General features: G+C 46.1%; 1 protein-coding gene across 1 annotated transcript in view; it reads right to left on the bottom strand.

Annotated features, from left to right (window-relative positions):
- Positions 1-14,757, bottom strand: part of AIRE (autoimmune regulator) — a 101,851-nt gene extending 87,094 nt beyond the window's left edge. The window contains exon 1 of the mRNA XM_088479270.1: positions 14,696-14,757. The gene's annotated coding sequence lies outside the window, so the exon portion shown is untranslated. The remainder of the gene's footprint in view (positions 1-14,695) is intronic.
- Positions 14,758-15,738: the final 981 nt, after the last annotated feature.

Raw genomic sequence — 15,738 nt, 5'->3', positions numbered from 1 at the left:
TGCAGTTCCCATAACTTACAATGGGGACTGCAGTAGAGTCATTGAATAGTAGAGTCATTGGGATGACTTCATGAGCAGATATACTGTAAGGCAAGGGTGTAATCAGTAGCAAAACTAGAACTACTGTTTCCACATGATTTTCTATGGAATTAATTTATTAAATACACATTAAAAAGAAAAAACTGTGCTGTAGAGCAGAATCACAATGGATTTTCAAGCTCCAGACTCTGCATCCAGATGGATTAAATGAAGCTCTGGAATTTGTAGAATAATGACCTTTTAAACAATCATGAGATTTATTACTGCGTGGATGGATGTTGCTGTCTGCTGTCCGTAGATACTGTCCGGTCAATGGACGGCACACGGCGCCCACCGTCCACACCTTCACTTCTGGGTTCTCCCGTGCCTCAAATTTCCACCAGTGTACTAGTTAGACTATTAATTCACCTGGATTTAGGCCAGGATGTCTTTACAACTAGCTCTTCTTCCTATTGCCTCTTTAATTTTCCCCTTATTACCTTGTTGGTTTCTCCCTCATATTTTTTTGTTTTCTTATTCTGTGTATAAAGCATATAGTCGATTATTTACTAACAACATGGTTGAATAAATAAATACTTATATCGGTAATAATATTCAGTATATACCTCTGTCATCCCTATAAAAGAAACATCGATGTCTGAGTAGCCCCTAAACCTAGTAATGGCTGATGTGTGCCCAGTGTGTGTGATCATTATACCATAACAATATAAACACTTCAAACTTATGTAAAAATAAATACACGGAGACAGTAATGGATTTTAAAACATGTCAGCTATTTATTTAAGAACTAATTTAACTATTTTAAATATTTTAAATATATTGTATGGTGGCTGGAAGGACGGCACTTACACAGAGCAGCCCAACAATGCAAACTCAACAACAAAAACACAGCATTGCGGGCGGAGTCCACCCTGTGGATGTCAAACCCTGCACTTGGGAATTAAGCATAGACCTACCAAACATAATACCATTCTTAGATGGCTGTACTGCCCCCTAGAGGTGGTACAGTACTTCTCTACACATAATAGAAGGTGAGCACACCCAATGCAGACACACTACATCCGGGCTGATGATAAGCCGTACTTCCCGCCAATGCAAGGATCTACCTCAGAGAACCGCAGCCTGCCACCATACACACTAAACCACCTGACCTATGCTTGTGAACAAACTCCCCACAAACAAGACCAAACCAGCCTCCGTCAAATGCACCCCATCAGGCCTATAGAGATGCTTATCACGGTACCGTATTAAAGGATGTTGAATGACAAAACCTCCATGAGAAAGCATAAATTTGTCCACAGCAGCATTGATCTTTATATGAGCCTCGTCCAAATCCTTAGGAGAATGAGCGCCATGCCACTGCAGCCTAGGGGTAATGCAGGACCACATAACTGTACAGAAAGGCCAAGCACCCGTAATGAGGAGGAGGTCTGACACAATGTCCAGCCGTAGATCAAGGGGAACCAATATTGTTCCCACCGAGATGTATTACCAGCACTTTTGGGACAAAAATTGCCGTACTGCAGCTATCAATCTGGGCTTGAGAGACTCCCAATGCAGACCCCTAAAACCTAGCCAGCGAATCCTCGCAGACACAGGCCATAACAGTGGGTCCTTGGCATGGGTGGACCTTTCTGCCCAAAATACAAACGAGTGGCCCACAATCCAAACATCCCTAACATCAAATATCAGACCTATAGCGGCCGGGGAAGGAATGTAAAGAAAAATTAGTAATTGAAGGTAGAGTAATTAACAGAAAAGAAAGAGACAGGAGCGTAACACAAACTGAATATAGCAGCCATGAGAAACTGAGTATAACTAAGCAGCAATTAATGTTTAGTTTGAATAGACTTAGTCAAAATAACAAACTTTAAACTATAACATTAAATTTGCGTTAAGTTATATTTTATAACCAATTTAATTTTAGCTGCATACTGAAACATAGAACAAACAAATTTTAATTTAAATTTTTGAATCTAAATTAACTTGGACAACAGCAGAGAACGATAAGGAAAAAGCAGGGAGGGTGGGGGGGGGTTTGGGTGGAGAGAGGAAAAAAAAAACAACTCGGCGAGAGGTAAACCAAAAACCTGCTGAGGGACTGTAAGTTTGGCCGAATTAGTCCGTCTAGACAGGTAAAATAAAATCCCTCAAGACCCCCACTTGTTACAAGCGACAAGTGGCAAGTATTACCCGAGTAGGATGGACAGGGGAGACATAACAAGACAAACTACAAACATATATAACAAGAACAACAAGATGAACAAACAAATGACACATAAGCAGACAGAACATGCAGCAAAACGCAACAGTAGTTTCAGCCAGTGGCCGCCGGCCAAACATAATGCTTATAGCTAGCCGATTTCCAATGCCTCAGAGCCATAATCTGCGGAACCGACAGGCCGGCCGCGGCGGCAGAAGTAGCTGCCCCGATTCTAAAAGAATGGGTACCGAAATACCCTGGGGAGAGACCAATGTGAAGCAAACAGCGTCTAAAAATGAATTGAAACTGATATTTGGTAAGAGGCGAACCGTCAGCATGAAGCAACCATGCACCGCCAACTACGGGCCGCAATGCCAGGTAAAGTTTTGCCAGATGGACTCGGCAAACACGGTCATCCTTGCAAGCCGTTAGAGAGACCCGACGGCCGCGACCAATTTGATCAGTTTTAGAATGCCGTATTTTGCACAACACTGCCCCCACCCCAATACTAACATCCGAACACGACATGGGCGAGACCACTAATTTATAAGGGGCAACTAGCTCCAAAATTCGGAAAGCGCCGTGAAACGCCATCGAAAACGCCAAACAAAAAAGCTTAGCCTCAAAAAGAGAAACCACAACCGCAGGCACCGCCGCTAGAAGCTTAAGCAAAAGGGGGATATCAATCGGCCGTCTCCTATCAACTGGCCGAGGTGTGGCGCGAGCCCACCCCTTAAGGGCCTTAATGACCGCAAAGCTCTTTGTAAGGTCGGGACGCCCTTTCAGTTGTGAAAAGAAAGAAATGCCCGTCAGCATGCGCGAAGCTACCGCACGGGACCGACCAGAGACATAAAGACTCCAAACAAAAGACAGCATTGAGCCATGCATGCTCTCACCTCTGCGTCCGCGGTGATGGAGATAGCTTTCCCATTCGGACCAAGCCTTCTGATAGGCTCGCAACGTAGCCGGAGCAAGGGATTGCTCGGCTAGGCCCTCCATGCCGGCTGGATGACCTGACAAACATAAGGGGGGCAAGGCTCACCGACTAAGCAAGCCTCAGGAGCAAGCGACCTAAACCTGTCTCACTGAAAACGGGAGAGCGCGTCAGCAATATTATTGTCCGAGCCCGGAATGTGAATGGCCGCGAACAAGATGTTACTTTGTAAGCAACGCAGCACTAACTGCGCGAGCAAGCGTAAGGCCAGCAAGGAAGAGGCGCGCTGTCCATTAACAGCGTGCAACATGCCTAGGTTGTCGCATCTAAAAACAATACTTCTATCGTGCAACTCAGGTGCCCACAGTTCCAGTGCAACCATAATGGGAAACAATTGCAGGAGTAGCAGGTCCTTAGTTAAACCCCTGGAAAACCATCCGCAGGCCAGGGGGCAGTGCATCAAGACCCTTGGAGGTAACACCCAAAGCCCGACGAGCCGGCGGCGTCAGTGAACAACTGTAACTGATTGCTGGGAACCGAAGGGGACAGCCACAAGAAAACACCATTAAAGTCGGCTAAAAAAGAGAGCCAAATAGATAGATCCCTTTTTATTTCAGCAGAGAGCCGAATAAAATGGTGTACCCTGCGAACCCCCGCACAGGGGCGGAACTAGCGACGGTGCAGCCGGTGCCTTGCACCGGGGCCCGCTGTGGTGCAGGGGCCCATGGCCGCTTGCATCCGACAGCGCCGCTGCCCGCCGACCTGGTCCCCATTACCTAAATGTTTGGAGCTGGAGTGGGCCCGCTTCGGCCGCTCCGGCTCCAACATGAGAGATACCCACCGCGGCCCCGCCCCTTGACCCAGCAGCCCGGACCATTGTTATGACACGTGCGCCGTGTCATAATAAGTGGTCGGGCTGCTGGAGTAAGAAGATCAAGAGGAGCCGCGGATCAAGAGGAGCAGAAGAGGAAGAAATAAGGTAAGTGGCGGTGCTATGGAGGGGAAGAGGGTGAAAGAGGCTGGCACACGCTGGTGCTGGGGGGGGATAGGCTGACACACACGCTGGCGCTAGGGGGGGATGAAGAGGCTGACACATGCTGGCACTGGGGGGGGCAGGCTGACACACACACTGGGGCTGGGGGGTTAAAAGGCTGACACACACTGGGGCTGGGGGGGAAGGCCGACACACGCTGGGGCTGGGGAAGAGGCTGACACACACACTGGGGCTGGGGGGGGAAAGGCTGACACGCTGGGGCTGGGGGGGAGAGGCTGACACACACTGGGGCTGGGGAGGAAAAAGGCTGACACACTAGGGCTGGGGGGAGGAAGAGGCTGACACACACTGGGGCTGGGGGAAAGATGCTGACACGCTGGGGGGAAAGAGACTGACACATGCTGGGGGGGAAATATCTTGACACATGCTGGGGCTGGGGGGGAAGAGGCTGACACCTGCTGGGGCTGGGGGGAAATAGGCTGACACATGCTGGGGCTAGGGAGGAAAGAGGCTGACACATGCTGGGGCTGGGGGGGAAAGAGGCTGACACATGCTGGGGCTGGGGGGGAAAGAGGCTGACACATGCTGGGGCTGGGGGGGAAAGAGGCTGACACATGCTGGGGCTGGGGGAGAAAGAGGCTGACACACACGCTGGGGGGGAAAGAGGCTGACACATGCTGGGGAGGAAAGAGGCTGACACATGCTGTGGCTGGGGGGGAAAGAGGCTGACACATGCTGGGGCTGGGGGGGAAAGAGGCTGACACATGCTGGGGGGAAAGAGGCTGACACACGCTGGGGCTGGGGGAGAAAGAGGCTGACACACACGCTGGGGGGGAAAGAGGCTGACACTCACATGCTGGGGCTGGGGGAAAGAGGCAGACACGCACTGTGGCTGGGGGAAAGATGCTGACACGCTGGGGGGAAAGAGACTGACACATGCTGGGGGGGAAATATCTTGACACATGCTGGGGCTGGTGGGAAGAGGCTGACACCTGCTGGGGCTGGGGGGGAAGAGGCTGACACCTGCTGGGGCTGGGGGGAAATAGGCTGATATGCTGGGGCTGGGGGGAAAGAGGCTGACACATGCTGGGGCTGGGGGGGAAAGAGCCTGACACATGCTGGGGCTGGGGGGGAAAGAGGCTGACACATGCTGGGGCTGGGGGGGAAAGAGGCTGACACACACGCTGGGGGGGAAAGAGGCTGACACATGCTGTGGCTGAGGGGGAAAGAGGCTGACACATGCTGGGGCTGGGGGGGAAAGAGGCTGACACATGCTGGGGCTGGGGGGAAAGAGGCTGACACATGCTGGGGCTGGGGGGGAAATAGGCTGACACATGCTGGGGCTGTGGGGAAAGAGGCTGACACACATGCTGGGGGGGAAAGAGGCTGAAACTCACACTGGGGCTGGGGGGGAAAGAGGCTGGCACATGCTGGGGCTGGGGGGGAAGAGGATGACACATGCTGGTGCTGGGGGGGAAGAGGCTGACATGCTGGGGCTGGGGGGGAAAGAGGCTGACACGCTGGGGCTGGGGGGGAAAGAGGCTGACACACACACTGGGGCTGGGGGGAAAGAGGCTGACACGCTGGGGTTGGAAGGAACACACGCTGGTGGGAAGAACGAGTCAGAGACATGCTGGGGATGGAGGGAGAATGAGGCTGACACACTCGGGCTGGACAGACTGAATTTACTGACTGGGGGGGCAGTGAGGGGTAGTGAGAAAACAAGGCTGGGCAGCAGGACAGACACTGTATTTAATTACTGGGGAGGGGTGAGGGGTGGTGAAAAAATGTTGGGGTGCCTGGGATGGGGGGGGCCCAAAGCATATTCTTGCACCTGGGCCCACCACTCTCTAGTTCTGCCACTGCCCCCGCAGTGGCACACTGAAGTTTCATGGAAAATACTCTACCCATGGGGATCACCCTGCAAGAGAAATTGAGCAAACCCAAGAGGGATTGCGCCTGTCGCAGTGTAACCTTACCCGCAGCCAGGCAATCCCGAATGGCATGTTTCAACTTGAGAATCTTCTCAGCTGGAAGTCTGCAGCAGCCATCCGAGGTATTGATTTCTAAACCCAAGTAGGGCCCAAGGTTTTCTCGCGGGCAATCGGAACCCCAAAAAAGGAAAAAAGGGCCTGAACGGAATCTAACAAAACCCTGCAACGTGGGGAATCAGCAGGGCCGACGCACAGAAAGTCGTCCAGATAATGTACGTGTCCCCCGGTACCAGCCTCGAAGCACCATTGTAGAAAGGTGCTGAACCTTTCGAAATAATCACAGGACACGGAACACCCCATAGGCAAGCACTTGTCTATGTAGTATCCGTCATCCAAGCGAAAACCCATGTACCTGAACGAGTTAGGGTGCAAGGGCAACAAACGAAAGGCCGACTCAACATCAACCCTACCCATCCGTGAGCCCTGACTAGCTCCTGTGCCTCATCAAAGGACTCCTGTGGAATGGCATCATTAACTGAACGACCAGATGGGCAAGACAGATGCTAAATGAGCCTAAAAGAACCGGGCCTCTTCTTAGGGACCACACCAACGGGGGGACAATATCAAGTCCGCCATTGGTGGTTCGGGAAAGTGGCCGGCGATGCGACCGAGCCGCACCTCTTTAAGGACTTTGTCCCTAACTATATGTGGCAACTCTATAGCAGATCGAAGGTTCCGTGGAGAACCCACAGGCACGGATGATGCTATCGGCAAACTAAAACCAAACTTAAAACCGTCACTCAAAAACTGCGCCGCAGCTGTGTCAGGGTACCATGCTAGCCATTTAGCCATGGCCTTCAATTTAACAGGGGAGAAAGCTGTAACTAGCAGGCCCGGGGCCAGCAGGCTTTCTGTAGGTCGGGGAAGCAACAGGTTTTGCTCAGCCGGAAGCTGGGTGGGCATCGCCGCATTTGCTACAGAGGTGGCGAAAATGACACCGCTGGCCAAATGAACACTGAGACGAGTTGAAAGCGAAGCACTTGCCCTTACTACCATTGGACGGCCCAGGCCAGCTAGCTCCTAATTTTCGCCACTGATTAAACGCAGCAGGGGAAGATTTGGGGCCCTGAATGACATCGAGCCAAACCTCGACATCCTTGCACCCAAAGTCAATAATGGGGAGCCTGTCCTGCTTACGACAAAATTCTTCGTCGTAAACACACCATGCAACTCCGCGGCCGGACCTTTGCATACTATGGATAAGGTGGAAGTACCGAATGATATTGAGGTGTTCAGCGGGGCGAGTTTCCAAGTAGCAGGCTGAGAAGACAAATATCCCAGCCTGCCAATTAGAATAAGTCTGGAAAGCTTCCAAACCAATATCGCCTTTGCGCTTAGTGGCGCGCAATTCCTTGCGCATGTTATCTGTAAAGGAGAATATGTCCACATAATGTCCCTTCCGTATTTTGCCTTTAATGCTAGGGCGCAGACCCCTCAGTACCGCGGTGTTCGCGCAACGCACCACCCCTGTGTCAGCACTGTCAGCAGGTGCCTTGTCATCACGGGGGGCGTGGCAAATACGCCGAGGCCTCTGCGAGCGCCTGTCGGCCTCAATCCTAGCAAACTTAGGGCCTGATTCAGAGCCGCTCGTTCGCACTGAGCGATGTTCGCACAACTGCGCATGCGTACGGTTTGTAATACGCATGCACGAACCAGTCAGTGCGGCAGAAAATCGTTTGTTCGCTATATAGCGAATGCCTGCTACTTTGAATGACAGGATGAGGCGTATGTGGGTGGTAACAGGGGATGGTGCTTGAAAACGGGGAGTGGAATTCAGAACGCAGGCGTGCTTAAAGGTCAAAACAGGCGTTTTAAGGGTGTGCATAATTAAAACAGCAGCGTCATTGACCACGTCACCTGGTTGTTCTATAGTCAGAACTGCTCGCAATATAGTGGTAGGAAAAACCAACCACAAGAATAGCGAGCAGTTCATACGCTGTTCGATGTACTCGATTAATCTAATAAATAGTGGACATGACGTATGGTGCGAGCGGCAAGGGGGCGTATTTTTCAAAATTTCGACCGCAAGTTTTGTTCGCTCGTTCGGACTTAGAGGCGTGAACAGACCGCAATGAGCGAACGGTTCATTTGAATAGCCACCCCTTGTTTTTGAACGAACGACCGCAAATAGCGAGCGGCTCTGAATGAGGTCCTTAGCTGCCCGCTTGCGCATCTTGTGAGCCTTCTGGGAGGGGCTAATGTCACTGGAGTTATCAGAGGAGGAATAACTGGCATCGCTAAATGAAGAATAAGAAGTAGAAGAACACTCACCAACCGCCCCGCTGGGGGATCAGCGTGGCTACCGGATTGATGAGCACCAGAGGACGCCTCATCGCCAGCATTCCAGGAGGGATCATCGGAACCTGCAAAAGATGGAGAAAAGCCCTCCAGGGCCAGGGCAGGTTGTAGGACCCCAACAGCAATAGGCACACCAGGCGGACGTCCCCAGAAACGTCGTCAGATGCGCGGACATCTGAAGCGTAATTCGTCTGCAATGGCGCAGCCTGCGATGTGGAGGCAGCAGCCGGGGAAACGACCGGGGTGCCTGACGCTGCTAGCCCAGTAGGGAGCAGAATGGCAGCAAATGTGGGGGCCAAGGTAGTGGCCATATTAACAAAAAGCCCCATTATTGCAGTGGGATCAAAGGCTGGGGGCACATTTTGGCCAGCAAGTGGTGAGGGAGTTGCTAAGCCTGCTGCAGGAGGCAGAGGCACAGGGACATTGGCAGGCAAGGGGGTTCTAGCAAAACTGGATGCAGAGCCAGGCAGCACAGGAAGGGTTAACATTACAGGAGCCCCTGGCCCTGCCCCCCGCCGCGACCTAAAATGGCGGCCGCGCCCAGAGACAGAGTTGTCAGCGGAGGTGGGGTGTAAATGACAGAGGCGCTATACGCCCCTGTCATTATCGGCACTGCTATCTACTAGATAGCAGCGCCGATAGCCTGGGCCATGTACGAACGGTCATATCGTATGACCGTTCGGCCCACTGTAGCTGTCGGTATCAACAGCTACAGCGTGGCGCTAGCCTATACCCACAGCAGAGACAGCGCTGTCCCTGCTGCGGCGGCTGCCGGCTCCAGGCTGCAAGCGGGGATCTCGCGATACTTGCGAGATCCTGCGCATGCTCAGTGGAGCCGGTCGGGACAGAGACACAGGGCATCAGCACTAGGCTGATGCGCTGTGGTCTCTAGCGGGTAGAGCCGGAGGGGGGAGTTAGTGCTCCCCTCTCCGGCCGATGAGATGTACTTACATCTCAACGGTAGTGCTTCCTGCTTAGCCTCGGTAAAGAGGCAAAGCAGGAAGCGTTATAGTGGCACATTAAGTGCCGCTATCATACATCTACCCCAATGTGTGAACAGACTCTAACTGAGTACATATGGATTCCAATGATTACTTAATTACTATGGACAACCCCTATAAAATGCCACTGGGATCACAGGCAAAGCATTATGCTTTAAAGAGTCCAAAGTGTTGGACAAAACTAGTTGCTGCCTTGCTGACCGTCACGTTGTCCAGGCTGAGGGCCTGATTCAGAGCCGGACGCTAATCTGTGTTCGCTCGCAGTGCGTGCGAGCGTAAATATGGTAAACAATGCCCCATATTCTCCCTACTCCTCCTCTAAATACTGTAGCGAGCGACAGAATTAGCGAACGGGCCACTCGTTTTTTTTCTTTCTTTTATGGTTGCGCATGCACAGTATTCTCCTGCAGTAACCCTGACATGTTTCGATTGGCTTCTGATTCATTCATAAGCATCCGTTAATCGATTGATGTCAATCATTTAATTAATTTGCATAAGTGGTGTCCAAATGTTGGTTCTCAGCTTTTTTTTAACTGTCAATAAACTTTATTGGGTTTTTTGTTTTGTTTTTTCAAAGTTGCAAAGGTTGAACCGTACTTTTTTTTTATTTTCCTGGATGTTGTTTTGTTTATGTGCAAAGATTGTTTTATTGTTACTGAGTGAACTTTGCAAATAGCTGTGTATTTGAATCTATGGGTATTTGTTTGCCCTTAACTTTACTTTCACACCTAAACGCATGAAACCAATTATAACTCGCAATATTAAGAATTATTGACACATGACTCATACATTAACCAACTAAAGTTAGCATATGTGTTTTATGAAAGTTAATTAGCCAATCATATTTGTTTTTAACCTGTAATAATAGTGGTTTATGTAAAAATCTTCATTGCCATCATGAGAGCAGCTGCATTCACACGCCGTGAGCTGGCCATTTTGACGGAAACTATGGACCTCCGCTTGGGCACTCTAGCCACCCCTTCCAAACCGCATTAAACGGCTTACGTACACGGAGGTGCATCGACGCCTACGGGTGTTGGGGTTCCGCAGGACCATTGGGCAATTAGAAAGGCGTTGGTCCGACTTACGCTGCTGTTCACCTGCCCTGCTGGCATCTCTGCGGCTGCGTATTAGGATGCGTACTTTTTTTGTATTAATGGTTCAATGTGTCTTCAAAATGTACATTCATATTGGACTTTCATATTCTAAATATGCCTTATTGTGTTTTGCATGCAGTTTACAGTATGGGCCTAATGTAAATTGCTTTATTTTGTTTTTTAATTTTCATGTTTATTTTTTGGTTATTGTTGTTTATAATTGCACATTTAAAATCAAATCCGTATATTCTATTATTATTTTTTTATTCTAATATGATATGGATAAGTTCTTGCTGCTAAATGTACAAAACAATTTTAAATGCAAAATATAATTAGAAATATGCTTCAGGTCAACAGCGGATTCGGAGAGCAAGGAGAAGGGCTGGCCGACCACAGCCACAGGCACCCATTCCTCAAAGCCCCTCCCCTGCCCATTCCTCCCAAATTTCCCCTCCTGCCCCTGCCCACTCCTTCCAAATCTCCCCTCCCTTCCCTGCCTACTCCTCCCAAATTACACCTCCCACCCCTGACCAACCCTCCCAAATTACCCCTCCCACCCCTGACCATCCCTCCCAAATTATCCCTCCCTCCCCTGCCCACTCCTACCAAATGTCCCCTCCCTCCCCTCCCACCCCTGACCAACCCTCCCAAATTACCCCTCCCCCCCCCCCTGACCAACCCTCCCAAATTACCCCTCCCCCCCTCCCTCCCTCCAACATTCACCAATGTACTGGCCTACACCTCCATCTGTGGAGGATTTTGGGCAGTTTGCTCCTTTGGCTGATTTTGAAGGTATGTTTTTTTTATAATATTAAAATCTTTTTTTTTTGGGGGGGGGTTAGTTCAATTGGACCCTATGCCTACACTGTTTTAAACTGTAAGCAAATGTAATCCAAACATAGAAGTCCCCCTTATTTTTTGGGTTGTTTGCCCATACTTGATTTGTTACCATGTTTTTGTTTAAAATAAATATGTGTCAAATTGTTAACATGGAGCCACTCTCCCTAATGTTTGTTTTATTTTGTGTTGCCTAACCCAAGTCATTTGTCTAGCCTTCAAAATGCTTCCAATATCAGCATCCTCATTATTTGGTTTCCAGTTATTTTACATTTCCAATTTTTTGGGGGTTGTGGATGTATTTTGCTTTTTGTTTTTTTTCTGGCCTTCACAAAATTGGCCCTTAAACATTTTTTTAGGGACAAACTATATTACTTTTGTGTCCAAAGTAGACAACTTTGAGTTGGCCCATGCCACAGGCCAACACACGGCTTGTGTGGCTGGGCCTGTTTGTGTCATTTTCCCATATTGACACTTGAATGACTCTTCGTTCATAAACAACCTAGAGTGGCCTACCCAATCTTACATGATCCTTTATCATGAGGACATGCCTTTTTAGTTAGGCTAATGGCTTAATATCATGTAATGTAATGTTTGAAAGGGACGCACCAAATGCAGAATGTAATGTTTGAAAGGGACGCACCAAATGCAAAATTATTACACAATTGCCTAAGTATGTTAATATCTATGTACTGTTTTTTTCATTGATGTTTTTAGCCACAAACCTATTTGCATTCCTACATGTTTATGATTTTTCATTTTGTTTTTGATTCTCTTTTTAATCTAAGTATATTATAATGATTGTCAACAAGTTTTTTTGCTTTTCACTCTATCAACAGATCCCCGGATGTTGTCTGCACAGATTGTGCAGGAGCTTCAATCTGCCCGGGCCCATTTAAGCCACATGGATGCCTGTTTGGCGAATATTGTAGCATTATTGCAGCCAAAATATTTATTTTGAATATTTAAGCATTTGTTACATTTTGCTATTAAACATTTTTGGTTACAATTGAGTTTTTCACAGATACCACATTACAAACTAAGGTGGAACAATCTGTTGGTATGTGTTGCATGGGTTTTGGATACTTTAGAAATTGTTATGTGTTCAAATAGCCAAAAGTGTCATTTCAATGGGTATCATGGCCAATACATTTCTACTGGCGTAAGAATAAAGCAAGAACTTTTAGTTTTAGCAAGTTTTTTCTAGTGGCAAATAACAACATCTTTACACTACACATCAGTTTAGTTTAAAAAAAGATAATCAACAGGTTAGCCCTACTACCCCTATGTAGTATATGTACATAAGGCATTTGTCAAGCATTGTGTGTTTTTCCAAAAAACGAACTCAAAACCAGTGTTTTGTTTTTAGAACATGCTTAAAATGGGGCAACCAGATTACCTACAAAACACTTTCACACACACACACACACACACACACACACACTAAGGAAATGGATATGTCTGTTTGGTTTTTTCCAAAGTTTTTTGTTGAAAATAACCAGGAATCGTCCTTGGCTTTAGCTTGCAAACAAAAACTAACACAATGTAGAATATAACAATTTATTGCGCACAATGCCAAAAAACACATTTTCGTATATAAAACAAAAAAAATCAGGAACTGGTAGAAGATGGAGCATATCCTAAACAACAACAAAAGCTACTGCACCGGTTTATCTCGATAAACCCCTTCCTATATATGATTCTAAATTTATATAAGGGGTGTGCTACCTTCTGCCAATAAACAGAACTATATTAGAAAACGGAAAAAGAGAGGCAGTATAGTGGTGCACTAATCGAGAAGAAATAATTTAAAAATTAACCTTTATTAGGTATTCATTAAAATAATATCCCTTTCATAGAATATTTATAATAAACTTGGCAAAATATTAAACAAATAATAAATAAAGTAAATTTAAATTTATTGATATAAATAAAATGCACTTGGTGTCTCACCCGTATTAAATGAGCTCAATATTAAAGTCAATTGATGTCAAAATTATTAAACAGATTTATATTCAATATTCATCTCATATTATTACTTATTGATCATGATAAACAAGGATATTTAATATTCATCTCATATTATTACTAGTTGATCATAATAAACAAGTGTTGTTCTCCCCAGACAGCACCCTTATTAAATTAATGTTACATTACTGTTACAACCTAATGTTGCTTATTAATGGATACATATGTCTTCTGTTCAAAATAACAAGAGTTTTTTTCCATGTTGCTTGTATAGTGAGTATCCAAGATCAAAATATGTAAAAATAAAAATATGAGATCCTTTGAAAATTATTTTTGGACTGTGCTAGTATATCAGGTGTCTCAAGGTGGTCGCTATATTATGCAGTTGCCTTAAATCATATAAATCTTCATTGGTTTGTTAAATATTACAGCTGCTACAGTGAGGTTTGCACATGATACACATACATCAGCGTCTGTCCTCCGGCGCTTATTTAATTACTGCCCTGTTGTAATCATTGGCAGGTTTTAGCGTCGGAGGAGAACAGTTAAACTGTTTGGATAGATCAAAAAATGTTAAATGTCTTTAGGTAGTTATTTTAATTCAGCAGTAGTGTACAGTAGTGAGATTTCACATAACATACTCCGTCATTTGCTTATCACTGTTCGGCTGATAGGGTACTACAGCCGTTATAATCACTAGCAGAATTAGGTGTCGGAGGAAGGTGGATGAGCTCCTAATATATAGTAACTGATTTTACTTTCACATAACACACAAGTTTAAACTTCTGCTCTCCGGTGCTTGTTTGTCACTGCCCATACTAATCATATATCATAGCCGTTACACTGGCAGAGTTTAACATCGGAGAAAAATGGGTGAGCTCATGATACACACTAACTGATTATGCTACTGTCTTCAATCACTTAATTAACACTGACAGATTAACTGATTAATTAAACCTTATGGCTGCTACTGTGAGACTTCACATAGTACATAGACATTAACGTCTTCCCTCTGGCGCTTGCTTTATCACTGCCCGGCTGACAAAATGCTGCAGCCGTTTTATTATCACTGGCAAAGTTTAGCGTCGGAGGACAGTGGGTGAACTCTTAATGCAGAGTTCCGTACATAGACATTGACGTCTGTCCTCCGGCGCTTGCATTGTCACTGCCCGGCTGACAAAATACTGCAGCCGTTACAATCACTGGCAGAGTTTTAGCGTCAGAGGAAAGCGGGTGAGCTTTTAGTTGAGCGTTCTGATGCGCATTTCTCCTATCGCTTAGTCATGGAATCAACCCGATGGGCGGGTCTATTAGGTTTAAATACACTTACCTATCTTGTTCACAATGTCAGCATCCAATCGGTTTCAAATTAACAAAAGTAGTATTTCCAGGGATGATAAGTGATTGCCGATTGAGTTCCCCAACCACTATAATAGATCATAGCTGAATTGATTACCTACTTCTAATAATACGTTGGGATTGATAATAATAGTGACTAGTGATATCTCCAAGCATAAAAATGAACAATATATAAAATCTAATTAGATAATAATAAAATTAATGTGAAATCCTATATTTATTAAAATAAATTTGTTAGTGTTGGTGAATAATAAAAAAACCTCTTATCCTTAAACGTGTATATGCACCTATTGTAATATCTAAAAGGAAAGTGTCAGAAAAATATGTAAGAGAGAGATAAAAAATAATAAAGAAGACTCTCATAAGTGTAACAAATTAATTAATATGAGTATGTTCACATATTTATCACATATTAATTAATTTGTTACACTTATGAGTCTTTTTTATTATTTTTTAATCAAGTGATTGAAGACAGTAGTATAATCAGTTAGTGTGTATCAAGAGCTCACCCATTTTTCCACGATGTTAAACTCTGCCAGTGTAACGGCTATGATATTTGATTAGCCTGGGCAGTGACAAACAAGCACCGGAGAGCAGAAGTTTAAACTTGTGTGTTATGTGAAAGTAAAATCAGTTACTATATATTAGGAGCTCATCCACCTTCCTCCGACACCTAATTGTGCTAGTTATTATAACGGCTGTAGTACCCTATCAGCCGAACAGTGATAAGCAAATGACGGAGAATGATATGTGAAATCTCACGGCAGTAGCTGTAAATCTTATCAGCCTGCCAGTGAAGATAATTACATAATCTGTCAATGTTAAGGGATAATAACCTCTAATATCAGATCACACTTACTTATTCTGGGAATAAGAAGAATTAATTCATGAATAAAGTATAAGTGAAACTACTGTACACTACTGCTGAATTAAAATAACTACCTAAAGACATTTAACATTTTTTGATCTATCCAAACAGTTTAACTGTTCTCCTCCGACGCTAAAACCTGCCAA

This window comes from Taudactylus pleione, unplaced genomic scaffold (genome assembly GCF_031769625.1).
Source record: "Taudactylus pleione unplaced genomic scaffold, aTauple2 ptg000229l, whole genome shotgun sequence".
Classification (NCBI taxonomy): domain Eukaryota; kingdom Metazoa; phylum Chordata; class Amphibia; order Anura; family Myobatrachidae; genus Taudactylus; species Taudactylus pleione.
The sequence above is the reverse complement of the archived record's forward strand: the minus strand, read 5'-3'. Positions and strand labels throughout refer to the sequence as shown.